The sequence below is a fragment of the Canis lupus genome, chromosome 13, assembly GCF_048164855.1.
Source record: "Canis lupus baileyi chromosome 13, mCanLup2.hap1, whole genome shotgun sequence".
Taxonomy (NCBI): domain Eukaryota; kingdom Metazoa; phylum Chordata; class Mammalia; order Carnivora; family Canidae; genus Canis; species Canis lupus.
Genome location: NC_132850.1, coordinates 51294355 through 51317624, shown reverse-complemented (window position 1 = coordinate 51317624; position 23270 = coordinate 51294355). Strand labels below are relative to the sequence as shown.

At 45.6% G+C, this 23270-nt stretch overlaps 3 long non-coding RNA genes across 5 annotated transcripts in view; 1 reads left to right on the top strand and 2 right to left on the bottom strand.

Moving 5' to 3' along the window:
- Positions 1–4729: 4729 nt before the first annotated feature.
- Positions 4730–7350, bottom strand: LOC140603088 (uncharacterized). The gene is made up of 3 exons (XR_012006136.1): positions 6858–7350; positions 5758–5840; positions 4730–4875 (listed from the first exon to the last, which is right to left on the bottom strand). It is a non-coding gene; the product is annotated as an uncharacterized lncRNA (long non-coding RNA).
- Positions 5258–20519, top strand: LOC140603090 (uncharacterized). The gene is made up of 3 exons (XR_012006140.1): positions 5258–5396; positions 15602–15690; positions 20389–20519. It is a non-coding gene; the product is annotated as an uncharacterized lncRNA (long non-coding RNA).
- Positions 20048–23270, bottom strand: part of LOC140603089 (uncharacterized) — a 35359-nt gene continuing 32136 nt past the window's right edge. For all 3 annotated transcript variants that reach the window (XR_012006138.1, XR_012006139.1, XR_012006137.1), the window contains one exon: positions 20048–20496. This is a non-coding gene — a long non-coding RNA (uncharacterized lncRNA). The remainder of the gene's footprint in view (positions 20497–23270) is intronic.

The window sequence follows — 23270 nt, the reverse complement described above, 5'->3', positions numbered from 1 at the left end:
TACAATCAGGTGTGTATAGTGCACAGGATTTTGTACTGTATGAAACATGCCGTGGAAAGGGAAACCCATGAAATAGTCACTGTTGGCCTCTTACTACTGGCATCACCAGACTAGAAGGACAAATGGCTGCCTTGGCTGGAAAGCCCAGGATTCTCCTCTGGCACCAGCATCTTTACGGTAGGTCTCTAAAGAGGTGAAGGTACGTGCATTCTTTGATAGGCCAAAGCCTTTGGATAGCATCACAGCCTCCCTCCCCCGCCCACCATCCCCAGGCTGGTGGTCGCCCCTCCAGGTACCCATGGAGCAGTCCCTGTGCGCAGCTGAACATGCTGATTTATTCAATGTGCCAGTGAGCCTCACTGGCCTGAGAGGGCCTTGACGACAGCATCTCTACAGCATTTGCCCCTGGGCAGCCTGGTGCCAGCTCACACCTAATAGGCATTCTGTAAATGTTTGTTGAACCCCTTTGTTCATCAGTCAACGTGGATTTCAGTAATTAAAACTGTTTTTGATGCACTGGGATTTGTTAACAGGAAAACAATGAGTTCAAAGCACGTTGTGGGACTTGGAAGGGAAGCTAGTCCCCGTTTTGCCAGCTTCTGACTGTCCTCTCTTCCTTACCCCTGCCCTTTCCTTATGATTTCATGGGCAACTAATCAAATGCACCTTTATCCTCTAAAAGGAAGCAGGCCTGTGTGAAGAGGCTCGCACCGAATTCCTTATCCCATCAGGGCACTTCATACCGAGAGGAAGAAACTGGATTTGGAAATAGGTCAGATTAAATATCTATTCAAATTCTTTCTCTTCCCTTTCCTCCTTCCTTTTCCCCCCTGTCCTTCCTTTCTCCCTTCCTTCCTTCCTTCCTTCCTTCCTTCCTTCCTTCCTTCCTTCCTTCCTTCCAAACTCTTGCCTTCCACATGTGCACTACATCTGAAGCAGGGTGACATTCTCTGTTGTGGACAGCAGACACCAGATCAATTGCTCTAAGTTCAACTTTTAAAATATTAAAAGAGAAATTATCACCTGGGCAGTTTGTTTAGATTGCAAACCTCTGGAGCTTGGCTGGCGCAGTGCCGTTTTCCACTGGAGACCCACCGGTTCACTCTCTCTGGCCTATGACAAAAGTCTTGGACATTGGGCTTGCCAGCCAGACCCTCCTCCAGCTACACGGACACCGGTATGTTCCTGCAGACCTTATTTACCCATGGACGGGCCAGCTTCCCATACTGAGCCTTGCTCACACTCCAGCTCATGGCCCTATAGGGAGTGAGTCCTCCACTTCTCCCAGCCAGGCTCATGGCACTCGGCCGGCAGACAATTCTTATAATCCCTAGATAGGACGGACCCTCTGGAGTTGACCTCTTGGCTTTTTATTTCCTAGGTGTAGAGAGTGGTTAGACTTTCTTTTCTGGTCACCATTGTTCCTTCATTGTGGGACAAAGGTTCACTGACCATTCACATGACCGCCTGTGCCAGGCAGGGTCCAGGGTGCCCAGCTTCATGCCCAGGAGCAAGCAAAGCCCAGGCAAGTTTGGGCATCCCATGCAATGCACCCATGCAGTTCTTACCAGAAAGATCAAAAACTGAAGAATAATACATAATCATGTGAACATTTGAATCCAGAGGATGGTTCAAAACTGGGCCTTAAGGTGACCCTGTAGCTTCATGGAGTCAGCTATGGACAAGCTGCCCAGGAGTCCCCTTCCTTCTGGCTGTGGTCTCTTTTTCCTTTCCTGGTCCTTTGCTCATCCCCAGGCGGGAGCTCCATATCATCACAGCTGATAAGGGTGCCTTGTCAGCCTGGTCAGTGGATCCTTACAAGATACAGCCTTAACCTTCTCCACGGTCGGAGGTGGAGGCCGTTCCTCCAGAGGGGGGCATCCATGAGACAACCCGGCTTGTCTCTTGCTGTTATTTCATGTTGCACACCTCAACCTTCATACGTTGTTATGCCAAGGGATCACCCCCATTCCACTAGGGATAAAAGAGAGAATGGACAGGGAGGATGAATGAGGGACACAGGGTAGGGTTGCCATAAAAAAAAAATAGGCATCTTTTAGCCCAATATTTGGAAAATACACTAGAAACTTATTCATCATTCACCTGAGATTCAAATTGGATCACGCATCCTAAATCTGGCAAGGAAGTCCAGATTGGACTTCCAGTCCAGGAAGTCCATTGCCACTTCAGGAAAAAGCCTCCTTACTTTGCTGCCATCACCTACAATCCCAGTGCAGCTGGTCTGGGAGTGGGGCTGGGAGGGCACTCTTCAAAAAGGAAGTGCCCCTTTGAAAAATGACTATTTTTTGGGACCTCCACTAGGTTGAGTAAATGTTCTCCAGGCAAACTCATGACACAAGGAATGACTCGGACTCCTTCTTCTCCATCTGTTGCTGTGGAGTATTTTATGATGAGGTGGGATCACTTTACCTTCCCTGAGTAAATGAGAGTTTTCGCTAGAGCCGTGAGTGAGTTGAATGGCTTAAACACCAGAAATTTATTGTCTCTCAGTTCTGGAAGCTGGAAGTGTGAGATCAAAATGTCAGCAGAGTTGGTTCCTTCTCTGGGCTGTGAGGGAGAACCTGCCCAGGCCTTTTCCCCAACTTCTGGCATTTGCTGGCAATCTTTGGCATTCCTTAGTTTGTGAAAGTATGACTCCCATCTCCGCCTTCATCATCACATGGTGTTCCTGTGTGTGTCGCTGTGTGCAAATTTCCCCATTTTATGAGGAAACCAATCATATTAGATTAGGGTCCCCCCTGAGGACCTCATTTTAATTTGATTACCTCTTTAAAGACCTGCTTTCCAAACAAGGTCATATTCTGAAATATCTAGAGTTAAGGACTTTTTTAGGGAGAGATACAATTCAACCCATAAAAATGCACCTTAGTCTTGTGTATATGTGCGTTTGCTAAGAAGATAAGGGACTGTCCTATTCGGAGTCAGTGATTCGATTCCTTTGCTGGCTTTGGTTGATAGTGATTTAAGGACTTGGAGTAATGGAAGATAAACTGCTTGTCACTGCCCACTCTGTGCTCCAGGAGATTGCGTTTCTGAGTGAGGCCAACCCCCGCATTGCCCTGCAAAGGGCTCTTCCATTATGTTAAGAGCTGGTGATGATAGTTGCCATTAATATTCAGCCCTTTGGCCTCCACCCTCTCCCATTCCCTCAGCCCTACACACTTCCTTCTGACCCTCCGGGAGGTAACATCAGGACTCTTTTCCCCCAAGAGACCTCTGTGATTGTTTGCCTACAGCAGGGAGCCTGGCGATGCTTCGGGAAGCATGTGTTCACGGAGGGGTAGGAGAGGGAGAAAGGGAGTCTTTTTTTCGCAGGTCTTCACCCTCCCCCTTCCAATCCAATATTAGAATAAAGTCTCTGCTTCCTTCTTATCCTCCATGCAGATGCTGGGAGAACAATATAAAATTCCTTCTCAGTTGGGGCCCTAACTTCTCATTTATTTATTAAGAAATGATGCCATTTTCTCCAAGGAGCCATCTATCCTGTTTTCCTGGGCACTGTCCATTACTACAGAAACGAAGGGAGGGAAAGATCCACTTTCAGCCGTGGGGGTTGTAGTGGCTCTCAATGTCTCTTTCAGCAGAGAGAATGTTTTTTGAAGCCTGTCCAGGAAATTTGGTTCTAAGAACAGCCTGCTAATTTGAGCTTCTTCAGAGCTGACTCGTGTGACGAAGCTGGCATGATGTCCAAACCAGGCCGGTGCCATGGCAGTGGAAAGTGCCTGCGTTAGGCTGCTCAGGTGCCGTGACGAAGTGCCACAGGCTCGGGGAATTCAACAACAGACATTTCTTGTCTCACAGATCCAGAGCCTAGAAGTCTAAGATCAAGGTGTTGGCAGGGTTGGCTCCTTCTGAGGCCCCTCTCCTTCGTGTGTGGCTGTCCTCTCCCTGGTCCTCACACGGTCTTCCCCTGTGCATGACTGTGTCCTGATTGCCTCCTCATGTTGGATTAAGACCCCCCCCCCAGTGACCTCATTTAACCTTAATCACCTCTGTGGAGACCCTATCTCCAGAGTCACATTCTGAGATATTAAGGGTTTTCTTTAACATGTGGGAGGGGGGAGGCGGGGAGCACAGTTAAGTTCATAATGTTGCCCTTATATGAAATTCAGGGGCACTTGGGTCTCAGGCTTAGCTCTGCCTCTGGGTAAGTGACTTTGAGGAGTGTGTCAGCTGGAGGTTTTGGTTGTCAACGGCAGAAACAATCCAGGCTCATTTGAGCAACAGGGCAATTGAATTAGGACGCTATTGGGTGCACACTGACACAGCGGGAAGGCTGGGAACCAGACAGAGACCCTGGCACCCTGGGGGATGGGAAGCAGAAGCCCCAGGAACTGCCCTGTCATGCAAATGCTTGGATCAGGGTGTGGTAGCTGACATGAGTGAGCTCAAGGGTGCCAAAGGGCAGCTCCTTGTTGGGTTCACCACTGTGCTGGGGGAGGAGGAGGAAGGACCCTGAGCCTTGGCCTCAGTGGTGGAAACCAGGCACCAGGGTCCATAGCTGTGCAAGACCTCCCCTCTTCGGAGGGAGTGATTCCTCAAGAGAAAATCAGCAACTGTCCAAAGAGGAAGTGGATGTTGGGACAAACAACTGTCACATGACTAATCCCTTGCTTGAGAAAAGGGGGCTGGACCAGGCAACCGCTATGTCTCTCTTCATTAAACATTTACGAAAGCTCCCTACCACTTCTTTCTTGAGATCTTCCCCTTTCTTTGTCAGGTGGGTGTTGAGACTTCCACTCCTGGATTCTTTATTGCCTGTGGTGCCTCCCTGGCCTTTGACTTCTCCCCGATGTCTCCCCAGTGGAGGCGTTGGCCTCTGTTTGTTCAGGAAGGTCACCAAGGCTTATACGGCTATAAAAAAGCAGAGTGAGCAGCTTTCTGGTATGGATCAGTTTATTAATGTCTTCTTTGTGATTTGTACTGGTAGTAAATATTATATTCATTATAAACAATAATTCAACCTGCCATTCTTTCTCTGGTCCTCAGTTACCTTGTCCATAAAACAAGGAGGTTGAATTAAATGATTATTAAGGTCTCTTTCAGCTGTAGCTCTGTTGGATTCCATGAAAATTAAACTCCTTAGGGTAGGTAGTCTGTGGGGGTTGACTGTGAGGCATCCCCCTAGAACTTGGAAATGGAAAATGTAATTTCCCTCTCAGGGAAAAATTATAAAACCAGCTGGCACCAGATCAAAGAAGATATATTCAAAGTCTCCTTAAATGGACAGGATGGATCGCAGACCAGAGAAGTCTGGATTGACAACACAAACATCCCCAGGGACAGAATGGCCTGTCAGAATGGGATGGAGCATCAAGACATGGAGGAAAGGGAGGCTGGAGAGCTCCTCGGGATTGATTCAAAATCTGGCCAAGGTGAGGCTGGGGCAAGGCAGTGGGCAGGGTACCCACATGTTAGAAGACTCTGGACTGCTGTTGGCTGCCTCATTGTAGTAGAGATGGGGAGGAGATTCAAGCTGCTAGCACTGGATGAGAGTCCACATAGCTAACAATCCACTTGGCACAGGTGCCAATCAAACAGGAAGGTCTTTAGCTACAGCTGGAACAGGGCTCTAGGGTCCTACATATCCTGCATTTACACATTTATTTCCTAATGTCTGGGACGTCTATGGGGAACTTAGTATGGGAAGAGCAGTGAGTAGGAGCATATAGAAGGCTCAGGGCAGAAGCTATTTATCAATCAGCCCAGAATTATTTTGTTATTTTAATAACTTACATGTTCGAATCATTCATTCTCTTTATCTGATTCCAACTCATCAAGCAATCCTTTGATTTGAATGTGGTTACCCATGTTTCTACCTATAGGGAAAGAATGGGCATGACAGGCTTACACGATTATAAGATGACTGTATTCTTCAAAGTAAACGAACAGATTTTCTGTTTTATCAGTCTCTTGGGAGCCTGATCACATAGATCAAGTGACATCCCCCTGTGAGAGAAATCCTTTCTTGGCTTGCAAACAAAGTCAATTGTCCCAATTAAAAAAAAAAAAAAAAAAAAAAAAGAAAGAAAACAGAAAGACCCAAACTTGCTGCATAGAAATGCTTCTTAGAAGTAGCCAGCCAGCTCCTCTTTCAAAACTAAAATCAGTGGTCCAAGGGTTTCTTCAGTATTTTTCCACAGGATTTCTGGCTGAAATTCCAAGGCATGTAAAAATTCAACTATAGACAGGTTAGATATAGTGGTTCTCTCTCTCTCTCTCTCTCTCTCTCTCTCTCTCTCTCTCTCTGTCTCTCTGGTGTGTGTGTTTAACAAATTTTTAGTAACACATTTATTTTCAAACAAAATCTTACAAAGGACCTGAAGCTCCAGATAAACATACCCATATGCCAGGCATCTCTTCTTGGGTGTGTAATAGGCACCTCAAATAAGAGGGATCCAAATAGCATTTTTTTTAAAGATTTTATTCACTCATTTGAGAGAGAGAGAAAGAGAGCAAGAGGGAGAGAGAGAGAAAGAGAGAGAGAGAGAGTGAGCATGAGCAGGGAGCAGAAGCAGAGGTAGAGGGAGAAGAAGACTCCCTGCTGAGCAGACTCCCCAATGTGGGGCTCCATCCCAGGACCCTGGGATCATGATCCGAGCTGAAAGCAGATGCTTAACTGACTGGGCCACCCAGACACACCCGAAATAGCTTTCTTAATGACCTGCCCTTCTCCATGCCTGCTCTTCTTCATCAGGCCAAAAACCTAAAATCATTCTCAGGTCCCCTCTTCCCAAACTCAGGCTTCTCCACACATCATATATTTAGAATCCCACCCCTTCCAGGCCAGGGCCCCTAGTCATGAAACATCGTTGCCGGCCAACATCCCCTCTTACCTGGGTCACTGCACTAGCCTTATAATAGGTCTTCCTGCTTCCACTTCTGCATCTGTGTGTTCGTTGTCTACGTAGTGAAGTACTATCTTCAAAACTGTGGATTAGATCATATTCCCCTGTTCAAAGTGCTCCAATGTTTCCCAACATACTTAGCATCAAAATGAAACTCTTTCCCGTGGTCTGCAAGGCCCTCCACCATCTGGTTTCCTGGTGTGTCAGTGATTAAACCGCTCTCCCCCTCATTCTCTTGGCTCCAGACACACTGGACTTATTGTTGTCCCTCAACTGTGCCAAGTTTGTTCTCTGCTTTGCATTCCCTGTTGTGCCTGCTTAGAACCACTGGTACCCTTGACTTTGAATGGCTCACTTCCTCACACCAGTCAAGTCTTTGCCCAAATGATACCTCAGAGAGGCCTTCCCTCACTACCTTGTCAAAATAACTGCCCTGATTCATTCCTACCCACTAGCTCCTTGATTAATTCCCACCACCACCCCAGCATTCTGTAGAGGACCCTGTGGTGTGCTACCCAGCTCCCCCTTGGGGACTGAGTGAAACTCACTGCTTTCACTGCTCGGAGTGTTGGCTGCCATCAGTTTACACCTGAGACACTTTCCAGGCATTGGTCTTTGCCCGAAGAAGCTGCTTCACCTGCATTTATGTCCATTCCCTGGAGGCAGCCTGTCTCCAACAGCTCGTCATACAGGCGTACAAATTCTCAATCCCCTGCTCTCAATGGAGACAACTCTCCTAACCAATGCTCCAGAGCTACCGTTAGCACTGGATGAAGCTTCTGCTCCCAGTGCTTCACAGCTCAACTTTTCCCCTCTGCCCAGCCTGTAGAACCCTGCCCAACCCCTCACCCCTCACATGTGCTGTTCCTGACAGGATTTCTATAAATCTCTGTCTCACAGTCTACTTCCTGTGGAAGCTAACCTATGGGCCACTACCTAAAATTATGTGTTTGTTTACTTATTTCCTGTCTCCCCAACTAAGACTGAAGTTCAGTGAGAGCCGTGATATTGTCCATCTTCTTTGCCTCTGTATCCCACCTCAGATGCCTTGCATGGTGCTTAGCATACTATAGGAATTCAAGAAATAATTACTGAATGAATGAATGAGTGTGTCCCCAGTATATATCATAGATGAAAGTGAAACTGCTGGGCACGGGGACAGTCAAAATAGGTGAAGGCGATTAAGAGGTACAAACTTCCAGTTATAAAATTAGTAAGTCACAGGGATGTAATAATGTACAGTGCAGGGAATCCAGTCAATAATACCGTAATAACTTTGTGTCCTGACAGATGGCAACTAGACTTACCTTGGTGATCATTTCTTTCATAACGTATATAAATGTCGAATCACTATTTTGAACGCTAACATAAATGTCAATTACACTTCAGTTTTAAAAATTCTAATATTGGACTGATAAAAAGAAAAAACAACCCTGATACATTGGATTTCATCAAAATTACAAATTTATGTATATGATAAAGAACTTGTATCCATAATGTATAAAAACCCAACAAATCAATAGTAAAAAATAACTCGGTTAGAAATGGGCAAAAGACTTGATACGCAGTTAACAAAGAAGAGATATGAAAAGCCAATAAGCACATGAAAAGAGGCTCATCATGATTAATCATCAAAGAAAATTGAATCAAAAGCACAATAAGTTAACATTTTATACCCACTAAAATGCTAAAATCAAAGGCCAACAATACAAATGTTGGCTAAAATATGAAGCAACTGGAATTCTAACATACTGGTGGTGAGAGTACAAAAAACAGTGTAAGTATTTTGGAAGCTGTTTGGCAGTTTCTTATAAAGTCAAGCATACATTTACCATATGACCTGGAAATTTCATTCTGAGACATTTATCCAATATAAATAAAAATCTACAAAAAAGAGTTGTAGAAGAATGCTCTCGCCAAGATTATTCATACTACTGCAGGTTCGAAACACCCTGAATGCCCATCAACCAGAAAGTGCAAAAGTGAATTGGAGTATCTTGATACACTGAAACAGCACTCATCATGGCAAGGAATGAGCTACCCATACACAAGACAGCTTGCTGAGTGAAAGCAGCCAAATTAAAAGTACATATTGTGGGAGTTCATGATGATGAAAGAAAATTCATGTATGGCGATACATGTCAGAGTGGTCTCCCAGAGGGAAGGGTACCTTCTGGGAGAGAGTCATGGTAAAGATGGACTTAGGGGGCAATTCTCAACTGGTCTGAGAGCTCCTGCTCCACCTCCTTTTTACCCACATTTTTAATAACTCTTGGGTGAAGGTTACCCAATGTACTACTGGAATACTGCCTATGCAGGGGAATTGCTTTGAGAAGGAGCATGTAAGTGTGTAGACATGTATAAAATGTTATCTGTGCTGTGGAAACAAATGAAGATCAACCAACAACAACAACAAAAATTGAAACTACCTTTTTGAAATTAGGGGGGAAGAAGGGAGATGGGAGGCGCTCCTCCCTCAATCACTCCCACTCCCACACCATTTGAGAAGTGCCTGAGGGACCTTGCAGGACCTTAGGGCAGAGCTGCTTCTTTTTTTTTATTATTATTTTTTAATTTTTATTTATTTATGATAGTCACACACACAGAGAGAGAGGCAGAGACACAGGCAGAGGGAGAAGCCGGCTCCATGCACCGGGACCCCGACGTGGGACTCGATCCCGGGTCTCCAGGATCGCGCCCTGGGCCAAAGGCAGGCGCCGAACCACTGCACCACCCAGGGATCCCCAGAGCTGCTTCTGAATCAGGAAATTGAGATTCATGGCCAGGCCGCATCACTAAGAAGGCATTCACAAGGCCTCCTCAAGTCAAGATGTGGCCTTACAGGTGCATGAGCCCATTTGGCAGGGGCAAGGAGCCCCACACTCTGCTCTGGGAAAAGAAGAGACATGGGAAAAGAAGAGGCCTATCTCTCTGAAGTCAGTCATAAATCCCAGGGATCTGGAGACGATCCTAGGGGATTTAGTATGCCCAGTGAGATTTGGGGTTGGAGGGATGACCCGAGACTCTGGAACCCCAAGTCAGGAGAGGTCCCTTTTTGTGACAGCTCCTGGAAGGAAGACTGCTTGGGCCCGGCCCTGGGGCGAGTCCTTTATTCCAGTAGAACGCCCAGGAAGCCATGGACCCTGGTGACAACTCATTTCCTCCTGAGCTTTTATAGTAACTCTCCTCTATTTCCAGTATTAGAATTCCCTGGAATGTTCAAGGCTCCGGCACCACAAGGTCGTAAAGGCCATTTCTGGGTCCAAGAAGGTGACATTGCCTATTTGTTCTGTTCCCATTTCTTCTGCAATTGCTCCCACATCTGACTGATCTTTTTCATTCTACTCTGCATTTTTGACAGAGACAGGAAAACAAGGCTGTCTGCCAGTTTCAGATGTCCTGACTTCTTGCCTGGGTGGAAACACACTGGGTTGGAATGAGATCATGCCGGGGAATCTTTCCCCTGAAACCAGGAGGGAGACGTGGCCAGGTGTGCTCGCAGACTACTGCCCGGTGAAGGCCCCGGAGTCGCACAGAGGCTCAGCCCATCTCTGCTCGACCCATGGCCCAGGGGGAGAGGAAGTTCCCAGGTGGCTGGCCCCAGACTGGCTGTGAGAGTAGCTGCAGCCCGGGTTTCAGCTCCTTCAGAAGGCCGCTGGAGCAAAGTCCACTGCTTGGTCCCTAGGAAGAGGTTCCGGGGATTATCTGGCAATCTTTTTCCTCCCCTGAAGCCCTTTCACAAAACAAAAAAGGAAAGTAGTCCACCCAGCAGATGTCCAACAGCCTGCCAGACAGTCCGGACATACCCATCGCAGCCTGGCCTGGCTCATGACACACCCTGAGGAGACCTGTCCCAGGTCCCTAAGCAGGTTGATGCTGGCTCATAGACAGGAATGTTCAAGAAGGATACAGAGCAAGAGGAGCTGAGCTGGACGGAGTGCATCATTGTCCTGGAGCCTGCCAGGAAAGACAAATCCCTTCCTCAGCACTACTGAGGCCACGCACCCAGGGAAATGCCTCTGAGGACCTCAGGCATGCACGTCACTGGCCTAAGTACAAGCAGTGCTGGACACCACTAATAGCCATTGATGAGCAAACATCCTCACAGAAAAGCAGATAATGCCTCATCCCTGCCATGGCTAAATTGTTTTATAACATTCTCATCACTATTCTAAAAGAATAAAAACATTACTAGCATGTAATGTCCTCATCAGGGTTCAGGACAGGCCCAGGCTTTATTCTTGGCCCTGGCACTCATTTACTGGAGAATTTAGTAATCTTGGGCAAGTCCTCCCACCTTTTTCTTTTTAATTAAAAAAAAAAATTAACTTCTAGGCTTTGAAGTCTGTTTGTTAGTAATAATATAACAATTACTACCATTACTCTCGAATGCCCACTGTGGGTTAGGCACTATTCGAGGAGCTAGAAAAAGCAAGTGGCAAGTAAGTAAGCAGACAAAATGTGCCCCCTTCAAGGAGACAGGAACCACACAGTTATGTTGACCAGGATGCTTTTATACAAAGAATTGTTAACTATAAGGGAGAGTTGGAATTAGCAACACATGGAAGCCTGGAGGAAGGGCACCGCCATTGATCTTCAGACCTTCCTGTTTTCCCCATTCTGTGCTGCAGCGAGTAGGAGTTACAGAATTTAGGTTGTGACATGTAAAGTACTTGCCACAATGTGTCTGTTGTTAAGTCCTTGCCTGTTAGGTCAAGATCCCCCTTCAGTTCCACGCTCTGTGATGCTGGAGCGGCTCGAGGCCCCCATGTTAATTTTGCCTTTGCCACCTGCCGTCTGGTAAATTCTCACCATGGGGGCACTGGAGGGAGGCTCGGAGAGAGAGGGACTGCGCCCTCCGGGGTGCTCTCTGAGGGCTTCCTGGCTGCTTCTGTCCGTCAGTTGCCACTGTTTGTCCTCCCTCATCCAGGGGTGGATGAGTCCATTTTGTGGTTCTACCAGCAGTTGCAGAACCAGCCACTGTGCACTCCTTCTGAGATTCCAGCACCCGCCGAGCAACAAGCACCCACTTGTCAGAGGTTTGCACACCACCAGTACCTCTTCTGCTCCTACAAGCTTTTGTGTGTTCCTAATTCCAACTCTTCCCTATAGTTAACAATTATTTTTATAAAATCATCCCAGTCAACATAACTGGTGTGGTTCCTGTCTCCTTACTGGACCCTGCTTTACGACTGTGGGTGCTCAGATGCTGGCCTCGCCTCGCTGGATCTAGGCCTTTGTCCTATCCACTGTCTCCCCCATGACGTGTGTCCATCTGCAGGTCTGTGGGAGAGAAGGGTTAGCTCTGACCACTGAACACCCCCCCACACACACACACACACCACCACCACCAAGAAGACCTGGCTCACATTTTGTGATAAAGAAGGAAGACAGCACTTGGGTGGTCACTCTCCAGGGAGCAGACACTTGTTGCTAAAAAAAACGAGGTCAGTCAGCAACAGCGCATTTGCCCGCCCCCATCCCTTCTGAGGGCAGCTGATGGCACTCTAGCACTCTAGTCAGTGCTTGCCCTACAGCCATCGTCTCCCTTCATTCCTGCTGATGGGACCTGGGATTTGGGTCAGACCAGAGGTCTCTTGGTCTTGGGCAAAGTAGACCCTTTCTCCAAGCCCAGGAATGGGTCATAATTGGTCTAAGCCAGCCAACTTATCTCCCTCCCTTCTGCCAATGATCGGGCATGTCACTTGGTCATGGCCAATGACACAGAGAGAAATGAGGCAGAAATCCATGGGGGCTTCCCAGTGGCTGGACTTCAGCAGCCAACTTGGGGCCATGAGATGGCACTATTGAGGATGAGAAGCGAACCCCTAAGAGCAACAAAGCAAAGAATTAGAAAGAGCCAGGATTCTGCATGGCACGCCACAGTCCCGACTCCTATCTCCACGCTTCTCGTATGGTAATCCATGAACTGCTTACGCCACAAGCAGTGGTTGGCTATTCTGCTGTTTGTGACCAAAGCATTCCCATCTGATAGAAAATAGCCATCCAGATCAACCCGGCGCCACTGTCTCCTCCACCGGCGTCTGCTCAATCGTCACCCTGGCTGCTGCAGGCTGCGCCCCAGAAGGCAGTTCCCACCCGACCTCTGCGGGTCAGCGGTCTGCTCTGCAGCGGTGCCCCCAGCACACCACACGTGCCATGTTGTCCTTTGCTAGGCTCCAGGGCGACCTTCAGAGCAAGAGGGCATGTAAATAAAAGGTCTTATGTTTTATATGCTGGTCAATATTTATTCAACCCCCAGAGCAGTGGCCTGGAAGGAACAGAGAGACTATAAAATGTCTTCTGTACTGAAGCTTGAAACTGTGCAGGAGCAAAGGGGCCTCTCCGTGCTCTCACTGCCAAGCAGCCTTCAGCTCAGCAGAGCTTGGGAGCCCTTGGGGAGCAGAGTGGCTGGGGCAATCTGGTGCATGGGGACAGAGACAGCCCAGGGCTGTGGACACATGGCAACAGCCACGCTCTCGATGCAGCTCTAATCTGCGCCTTGAATGGCTTATCAAATGCAGATGGTCCCGCGTCCCCAGGGACCACTCTCCTCCCCTCCCTTAGAGGAGCCATCTCATGGGGAAGCCCACACTTTTAAGGGCTGCAGCTGTGGGGTCTTTGGAGGGGGGTGTGTGCGTTTGATGGAAGGCTCCCCTCCCCATATCTTGAGCCCCTGCTTGGCCTTGCTCTTCCCTGACCTCTCCCATTGCCTGTGTTGTGTTGATTTTGCCATTCTCGTGCTCTCTTACCTGTTTGTCGTCGTCCCCCACCTGGCCTTGTTTACACGGCCTCTGTTACTTGCTTCGGACAGGGTGGACGATTCTCTCTCTATGGAGAATTTTTAAACCTCCCCCTGGACGACTCTCTCAGGTCCCAAATCTGTTGCCTGATATTTTAGAGCCTTCCCCGCTCTGCCCTCTGGTTTCAGCTTTATCTCCATCTCTCCCTTCCACATACATTGTGTGGCCACTGGAAATGATGCTCCAAACCTGCTCCATGACCCCTTTCTCCTGTGCCTTTGCTGAGGCCGCTCTTGTTCCAGGGTAGCTTTCCTCTTCAACCACCAGGAGCAATCTAATCAAATCCACCAAGGCTTAGCTTAAATGCCTCCTCAGTGTCCTTCGATCTTTGCTTTTCCTCACTGGGAGAGAGTTTTTCTGCATCTGGATCACTAACAATTCATACTCCTTGCACTAGAATCAGAAGAATTTTCTGTGTCATGTATGATTGTTTCCCCTTCTCTTACATAATAAATCAGTGGTCTCAACCAGGTAGCGACTTCCCATCCCTACTCCGGGGCACATGTGGCAATGTCTGGAGATGCTTGGTTGTCACACTGTGGGGGAGCTCCTGGCATTTGGCAGGTAGGGGCCAGGGATGCTGCTATAAACAGCCCCCCACAGCAAAAAATAATCCAGCCCAAAATGTCAACACTATCAAAACTGAGACACCCTGAGTTAGCTTATAAGCTTCCTGAAAGCAGAAACCACACTTCCTCTTCCTTTTATTCTCCACAGTACACAGTTTTGAAATGCAATTTTGTTCAATTATTTTAAATGAGCAACTATAAATGTTTAATATACATTTACTCACTCTGTGTCGAACCCGTATATAGATGCCAACCACCCAAAGAGCGATCTGTCCTCTGCATCACGCCCATAATAGTCCCATTAGCCACCGCGTGCAATACATAAAGGGTGTAGCTCTTCATCATTGACATTCTCCGAGTCTCTCCCTGCATTGCTGGGTCCCATAAAGCAAAATCCCAGCTCATATTCACTTAGCTCCTTATAGAAATTCCTTCACTAAGCTATGCTTTAGTGTACTATGTCTTCTGTCTTTATGGAGGGTCAATAAAAGTGGCACTCTGTTAACAGTGTCCCTGTGCCGTGGAACTTCAGTTATCAGGATTTTGTACACTCCCCATCCTCGAAGGTGACTGTAAAGCAGCTCCTTTATTTTACAAATGAGGAGAGTTGGTTTCTCTGTTATTCAATATCCTTTATCCAAGGGCCTATGTGATACATTTTTACCTAACTTTAATTTCAGGAAAACATGTTGTAGATGTCATATATTGTCGAGAAGACAGAAATCTAGGCACCTTAATACGCTTCTCTTTTTGGCTTAGCGAAAAAGCTGTCAGAAAAGTTAGAACCAAATTAAAAGTCCAAGTGTTAGAATCTGCTCCACTCAGGTGTCTGAAAGCATCTATTTATTTCTTCTGCTTTCTTCAGCAGGAGTGCTATCCTTAAATACCTGCTCTTGTGCTGCGTTTTAATCTTTAAGCTGCCTCAAGTCTTTCGGAAGTGAGTACAAATCTTAAGTGAAACAAATAAAGACTAACTTAGAGCTATTGTGAGCCACCTTCTATTATCGAGTGCCAAGCGCCAGGGTGCTGGGGCGGACGCAGCCTGGTTAGAATTTCAGCCCTACCACTTGTCACCTATGTAACCTTGGGCTTGCTACCTAACCAATCTCAAAGTTGCTACCTCATAGGGTTGGTGAAAGGATCAGAAGAGAGATGACGCATGCATGAGAGCGTCTTTCTGTGTCTGCCCATAATAGATGAGTCATGCCCATAGTTCCTGCTTCAATGTCCAGCCTTGTTTGTGAAGTTCACCGTTCGGAATTTGTTCCACTGAGTATCTGGCTCAGCCACTTTTCAGTAATAGTAACAAATTTGCACCTTAACATAGATTCTTCTTCTTCTTCTTTTTTTTTTTTTTAAGGGAGGAGGAGCAGAACGAGAGAGAGAGAGAGAGAGAGAGAGAGAGACTGAGAATCTTAAGCAGGCTCCATGCCCAGTGTAGAGCCCAAGGTAAGGATCAATGGCCCAACCTGGAAATCATGACCTGAGCTGAAGAGTCGGACACTTAACAGCCTAGGTACCCCTAACATAGATTCTTAGAGTTATCATTTATCTTCCCTTTAAAGATAAAGTAACTTATACAAAGTTATCACTCTCTGTCCCTGTGATTTTCTTTGGGAGGATAAATCATGTAAACAACAGCACAACACTATACTTTGGGTCCTTTGATTAGCTGTTCTGGTAGCTATTTTCAGAGTTTGGCACTGTCTGCACTTCTGTCACTTAGGCTTACACTGGCCTTGAGGTTTCACGCTGTAAATGTAGGGAATAAAGCCAAAAAAGGCTACTTGTTTTTCTTCTTTCCTTCGATGGGATGAATTTAGAAACTAATGAAGAATACCAACTATTCTACGTGTCTTTATCATCAAACGGTTTCCCATTTATTGGGAAGCCCAGAGTCCCTTGAAAAAGTTAAAGAAACGTACAATTTCTTCAAAAAAACACTTCCTTTTTTAGAGTAGTTCGATTCTCATAGGTCCTTGTGAGGAAGTCAAGAACGAAGGCTCAGAGAGACATCAGGGCCTGGCCTCGTCCTATAACTGGAATGGCTGCTCTTATTCCTCTAGGACTGTTGCCATTCTCATGGAGCCAAGTGGCTCACTGGTCCCCTGCCCCTAGACTCCTAAAACTGAGACCCCAAGCTCAGGGACACTTATATTCCTTACTGAGTTGAGAGGAGGAGATTTGGGATTAAAGTTTGTGAACCTTCCAAAGCTGTGTTATCCCGATAGGGTGATCGCTAGGCCCATGTGCCCCCTTTGAATCAACATTCCAGCTAATTAAAAGGAAATAAAGTTAAAAACCCCGTTCCTAAGTTTCAATGGCCACATTTTAAAAGCTCAATAGCCACCTGTGGCTGGTGCTACCCATCCCGGGCAGCCAGAGGTAGCACACATGCATTGTCACAGAAAGAGCTGCTCAACAGTGCTGTTTGAGACCCTTTCCTACCCACAGGGGGATTGGTGCAGAAGGGAGGCATTGTTGTACATCCACCACTTCTTACAGTTCCAAGACAGTGTTCTTTGTGGAGGAGGGGCTCTCAGTGGTGATGCACCCCTGGGTCTCCCTTTTTTGGTGCTTGCTTGTTTCGCACCCCAAGCCTCTCTTGCAATTACAAAGAGCTACAGACAACAATGAATCCAGGGAGCAATAGGCGACTGTCTTTTGCTCCAAATACGTGTGTGCATTGAGGGGTGTGATGCAATCAGTGACCAATGGGCAATCTCAAATACCTCAAAGAAATGTTGCTCTGGAAACATTCACTGTCTCGGGGGGGCTCCCTTTCTAGCATGGCCCATGGCAAGAAGTCCTAGTGTCTACTCCAAACAGAAAGGGTGAGAGATTCTTTGGCTTCTGCAAGGCCAAACTTGCTTTATGTTTGCTCCTTTTATATTGATTTAGAGAAATAAAGTGTTCAAGTTTTGCCTGAGATGCTTATGTAGTTCCCAACTTCCCAGGGAGGTTTCTATTTTATATATTTCAGTACATAAAAAATATACAAACTAAATGCTGTCGCTATTGTCTCGCTGTGTCCCTGAAACCAGCTGACCTTGACTTTTCTTAATTCTCTGCTTCTCTGGAGGCTTTGGCATGGGGACAGATCCCTCGCCGTAGTACCCGCATGGTGCCTTTGAAGCTTAGAACAATCTTTTTCCCTGGTCCCAAAATAGTGCCTCTATGATTACCCTGATGCCCCGGCTGTCATCATCCCAGGTTTCTGGCTCTGCCTTCTCCTGATCCAGATAATGTCTGGCACATGGAACGTTGTGTCTTTTTTGCCCTCAATTTCACACTTTTCCTCACATACTTTGTTAATATTAATAAACACATGGCTATCCACTGAGCTCTTCCCATATGCCAGAAACGGTGGTGAGTACTTTACCAGGATTGCCTAAGTTTCATTTCACCCTCCCCTCTACCCCTGGCAGCTACCACCTTGTTCCAAGCCACTGCTACCTCTCACCTGGACCATTGCAAATGCTCCCAACATGTGTCTTTTCCCCTGTCCTTATCCCCTTTGGTCTACACTCAGCCGAGTAGTCAGAAAGAGCCTCCTAAAATATGAGTTAGATCATGTCATTCCTCACGGCTCCAGCATCCTCTCTTCTGACTCAGAGCCAAAGTCAAATGGCCTATAATACCCTAAGTGATCTGTGGCCCGCGCCCTGTCACTGCCTTGAGTGTGTCTCCTATCCTCATCCCTTATTCTAATCCAGCCACACTGGCCTCAGGGCCTTTGCACTGGTTTTCTGTCTGCCAGATGTCCACGTGGCCTGCTCCTTTGCCTCATTCAAGTCTCTCTTTATTCAAGTACTACTTTCCCACTGGGGGCTTCCCTGGCCACCCTATCTAAAACCATATATGCACATATATACACATACTCACACACACGTCTTCTCCACAGCACTTGGCACCATTAACAGGTCATACACTGAACTTATTTGTTTCTTGTCAGTCTTCCCAAATGATGGATCTAGCTAAGCTCCATGAGAATAGGGACTTTGGTCTTTTTTGTTTATGGGTGTACCAGCACCTGGCACATTATAAGGTACTCAGAGGGTATTGTTGAGTAAGTAAATGAATTCTCTGAGATTTGTAGTCAATCTGAGTTTATAGGCAGGGAAACTGAAGTTTAAGGTTAAGCAACCAGCCTGTAGTCACAGGGCTGGTCACTCCGAAGCCCAACACATGCTCCCACCCATGACAATGACTAGCATTCCATCAGCACCCTCTGGAGGGGCCCCTCCGGGCCTCACCTCACACCTGCTCCCCTGCCCACCCGTGTGTTCAGGCGGAGGGCTTCCGCAGCGCGCCAGCCTCCACAAAAGCAAGTTCAGCAAATTCCTCGGATGCCAGCTATCGTCAGGCAGAACTTCCAGAAACGGCAGCATCTCTTTCCCATCTGGGCCAGAAAAGCTCAGAAAGTGCAGATTCTCCAAAGGCTCGGGTGCAAGCTCACCGTACCCTTGGGTAGCCTGATACGAGGTGAGCCACCTATCAGACAGGGCTGGGAATAATGAGAGCAACCTTTTCTTTCGACCCAGAGTGGAGGGTGAAGAGTTCAGCAAATAAAGCCTGGACTGCCAGCAGATTTCTCATTGTTATGGTGAAGAGGTTACATTTAATGTTTAATTTTGATAAGCTATGTAGAGGAGAAAGAAAAGTGTTTTAAATATTAGCTAGTGAAGAGAGAGAACAAAGCAAATTTTTTTTAAGGAATGGGTTTGGAACTATTGGCACACTTTTTAAAAAAAAGTTTTTTGTATGTGCTAAAATGTACATAACAAAATTCACCATCCTAGCCATTTTTTTTATAAAAAGATTTTATTTATATATTAGAGAGAGAGAGAGAAAGAGAGCACAAACGGGGTCGAGGGAGAAGCAAGCTCCCTGTGAGCAGGGAGCCCAACCGGGGTCTCGATCCCAGGACCCTGAGACGATGACCTGAGCTGGAGGCAGACGCTTAATGACTAAGCCATCCAGGGGCCCCCATCTTAGCCATTTTTAAATGTGCAGTTCAATAGTGCTAAGTATATACACGCTATTGTGCGACCAATTTCTGGAATGTTCTCATCTTGTGGATCTGAACAACTCACCTTTCGCTCCTCCCCCAGCCCCCAGTGACCACCATTCCACTCTTAGTTCCTACAAATTCAACTACTCCAGATCCCTCATAGAGTGGAATAAGGAACAGTACAGTATGAGTCTTTTTGTTCCTTGCTGATGTCATTTAACATAATGTCCTCAAGGTTCACCCCTGCTGTAGCTTGGGTACACTTTTCAAAACCAGTGTTTGTGCCTGCTTCCTTTGATTAGGCTGGATGTAAAGTCCAGGACTATTTTTAGAGATGCTTATTTTTTCATAAGCATTCTGTTTGCATTTATGATGTGTAAAAATAATGCTTTGTTTACAACCACCCTGTTCAAATGGTTGAGGCTTGCCACAGAGCTGTACTTTTCCATTCAATTTTACTTTTTTCCATTAAAATAAAATAATCTAGTAAAACAATTGTCAATAAATAGAGAACACTATTTAAAGAAGATATTCAGTGCAGTGCATGCTTTAGAGCAGTGGTTGTCAGACTGTCCCCAGGAATCCTGGGTCCTCTGAATACATGTCAAGGCCACCAAGGAGGTGTCTGTGAGGAATGAACTTTGACCTCAGCCCTCCAGTTTTGTTCAGAGCAGCTCTAGCTGAAAATCTCATGTTGAGGTCCTGCATAATATTTTATTTGAATAAAAAAGTTTCCATAGTGTGGAGACATTATTGTTGTCCACCAAATATTCTGATTCTTCCCCTCCCATCCCACCCCCATCAGCATTTGTAGAGTTGTAGTTCTTGACTTTCTGATGATTGGATAGAGCCATAGGACTAATTATGGCCAATGAGGGTATGATCCTGGCCTGGAACATTCAATTCCCAATGCATGACCCTCCAGACCACCTCCACTTTTGCCTTTTCTCTTTGCCGTGGTATTATGGATTGCATGTCCTCCCAAAAGTGATATTGAATCCCTAATCCTCAAGGTGATACTATTTGGTGATGGGAGTTTGAGCAATAACTAGATCATGAGGGTGGAGCCTTCATGGTGGGATTGATGCTTTTATGAGAAGAGACAAGAGAGAGCTTGTTTCTCTCTGCTCTAGGCCATGTGAGGGCACAGCAAGAAGACACCATCTATGAACCAAGAAGAGAGCTCTCGTCAGACACTGGATCTTCCAGCACATGATCTTGAAATTCCTTGGCCTCTAGAACTGTGAGGAATAAAAATTTGTTGTTTAAGTCACTCAGCTTGTGGTATTTTGTTATAGCAGCCTGTGTAGACTCAGACAAATGGCTACAATGTAGTGGCTACTCTATCAGCATGGATCCCAGGATGAGAATGAGGAGGATAACAGAGAAGAGCATTCAGCCATTTCAAACTATTCAGCATGAGCTAGGAATAATTATTTGTTATCTTTTTAAAAAAAATTATTTGTTATCTGAAGCCATTAACATTTTGGGGTTGATTTGTTACTGCAGTATAACCCAGCGTGTCCTGACTGATACACATAGTTTTTGCAAGTGTGAAAATAACCATTTTGGAGCTATCTAAATGGTGATGTAGATTTAGATTTCTTCACTAACTTTTAACTCTTTTTAAACATTTCTTAATCCAGTCTCATGTTCTGTGGTTTTAGGTTGGGCTAGGGTTTATTTATGGCTTCTTCTTAGATGCTCACCTTCTACACTTGATTGTGACTCTAGGAATTTTAGGAGTTTCATCAAATAGTTAACTTTTGTAACTTTTCTGCTGCTGCAGATTTTAACTTTTCCCCCCCGGAAAGGAATCTTCTGATTACCATAGGTTTTCTCATTCAGCAGTGCTGCTAATACTTCTTCCTAATGCTCTACTCCTATCTCAGCTGTTTACATGGGGGAAACAATTACATATTCATTTCTTCTCCTGCCTCATGGCTGAGTCATATTGAGAGAGACACAGAGACAGACAGAATGAGGAGGAAGACCACAAGGAGGAAGGAGGCAAATAATAATAAGAAGGAAACAAGAAATATTTTTGGCACTTGGTTTATGTTGCTGATCTCTTTTTCTAATCAGGGGCTTCTGAGTTAGTGTTTATCAAAGTGTGGTTCTCCTACATCAGAATCACATGGTGAGCTTGTCAAAAATGCAAGCTGCTGTTCAGCACCCACCGGGGATATCAGGGTTATGCCCATGTACACCAAACTTTGACAAACACTGGTAAAAATCACTCTAAAACTCCCTGTTGGCCAAATGTAGCATCAAAAGCAGTCTTTTCTCTGTAATATTAGATGACACCATTTTTTTCAGTCCTGGCTCAGTATCCAAATTAGTTTCTGTTAAAAAAAAAATGTTGTAGTCACTAAGTTCTCAGCCTACTCCAGAACTCACTTTTTCTAATATATAGTTAAACAGAATATATCAATATTTTAAAATGGAGAAATAAAATGATACAATCACATTTTGCATTGCTTATCCTTTATATAGTTTAAAGTGTTGCATTCTTAATTTAAGGGCGACACACACCCAGACACACACACACACACCCCAAACCAAAAAAGACAACCTCAACAATTAATTGTGATGAAGCCAAGTGAGCATGAGGCAACCAGGTCCTGAGCTCCAGAATTACCATAGAAGCAGCACATTAACGTCGATCATCAATCAAATGTCCACAACTTGGCATATATTATCTCATGTAATCCTTATAGCCACTCTTTGAGGGAGGAATTATCTTGTTTATTTTACATGGAGGAGACCTAGACTCAGAGAAGTAAAGTAAGTTGCCCAAGGCCACATAGCCAGTATGTGGAAGAGCCTGACTTATATAACTTATATCCCAAGGCCACTGGCCTTCAAAAATTCAGATCCTCTACACCAAGCCATTCTCTCTTATAAGGAGCACTGAAACAGTGGAGGGAAAATTCAGGCAGAAAGGGGAAAACTGTCCCAGAGGGTATGTCCACCTAGACCAAATCACCCTTAATTTGCAAGAATGACCATAGCTTATAGCATGAAAAATACGGAAAGATTATGGTGCAGACTAGCATCATCTATGAAGAGAATTTGCTTGGTCAGGAAAAAGAAACAAACCAAACCACTTCAAATCTGGATGTTATTTCATTTGGTCAAAGTAGGTCAGAGAGTTGGGCAGAGTGATAGGTGGTTCTTTACCGGGAGCTGTGTTTGACTGAGGGAATTAAAGTAAGATGGAAAGAATACAATGATGCCACAGTGTTTCTCTTCAACTAAGTGATATTAGGAGTCTCTACTGAAGTAGGGACATTTACAGTTTCTATATGAAATGTCACCAAGACAGGTTGGCCGACAGAGAGTATCCTAGAAATAACTGCCTACAAGGGGAAAAATTCTATATGCAGTTGCATTTCTAATTCTATTTCTGCAGGACTAGGATGGGAAGTAAATAAGCTAGGAGGGTAATGTCCTCTTGTTCACTGTCATTGTCAACTGAAGGGAAAGTACACGTTCTGGTTCATTCTCCCTTCACCTGCCAGAAAGCCCGCTGGATTTTTCATAACCAGAGCTTGCTCCATATACCCATACAACCAAGCCTCGTGCATAATTTTTGTTAATATTCCTTTATTTAGATTTTAATTTAGCTGGGTGTAGAGTTCCTCACTACGTGTATATCCTCTTCAGCAAGTCGCATGCCGTGGGGATGTAATAAATGCTTATTAATAATAATGATATTTCTCTGTTGTGAGTTTTCTATCCGTATAATGAATTGTCATTGGAGGAGAAATGCTCTGCAATAATATGTGTCAACTTTTTAATGAAAACTACTATATTGAGTGTCTGCAAAGAGCTATTCCAATGTAAGTTATTAGAATACCATAGCGTTAATTTTTAGGAATTGATATATACTTATGTGGAGTGGCTTGAAAGTACCTGAGCTCCTGGAGCACGTTGAATTGCAACTTAGACATTTTGCTACTTGACATGCAGGGGGGCTTCTCCATTAGCATCAAAGGCTTCTCATGGTGTG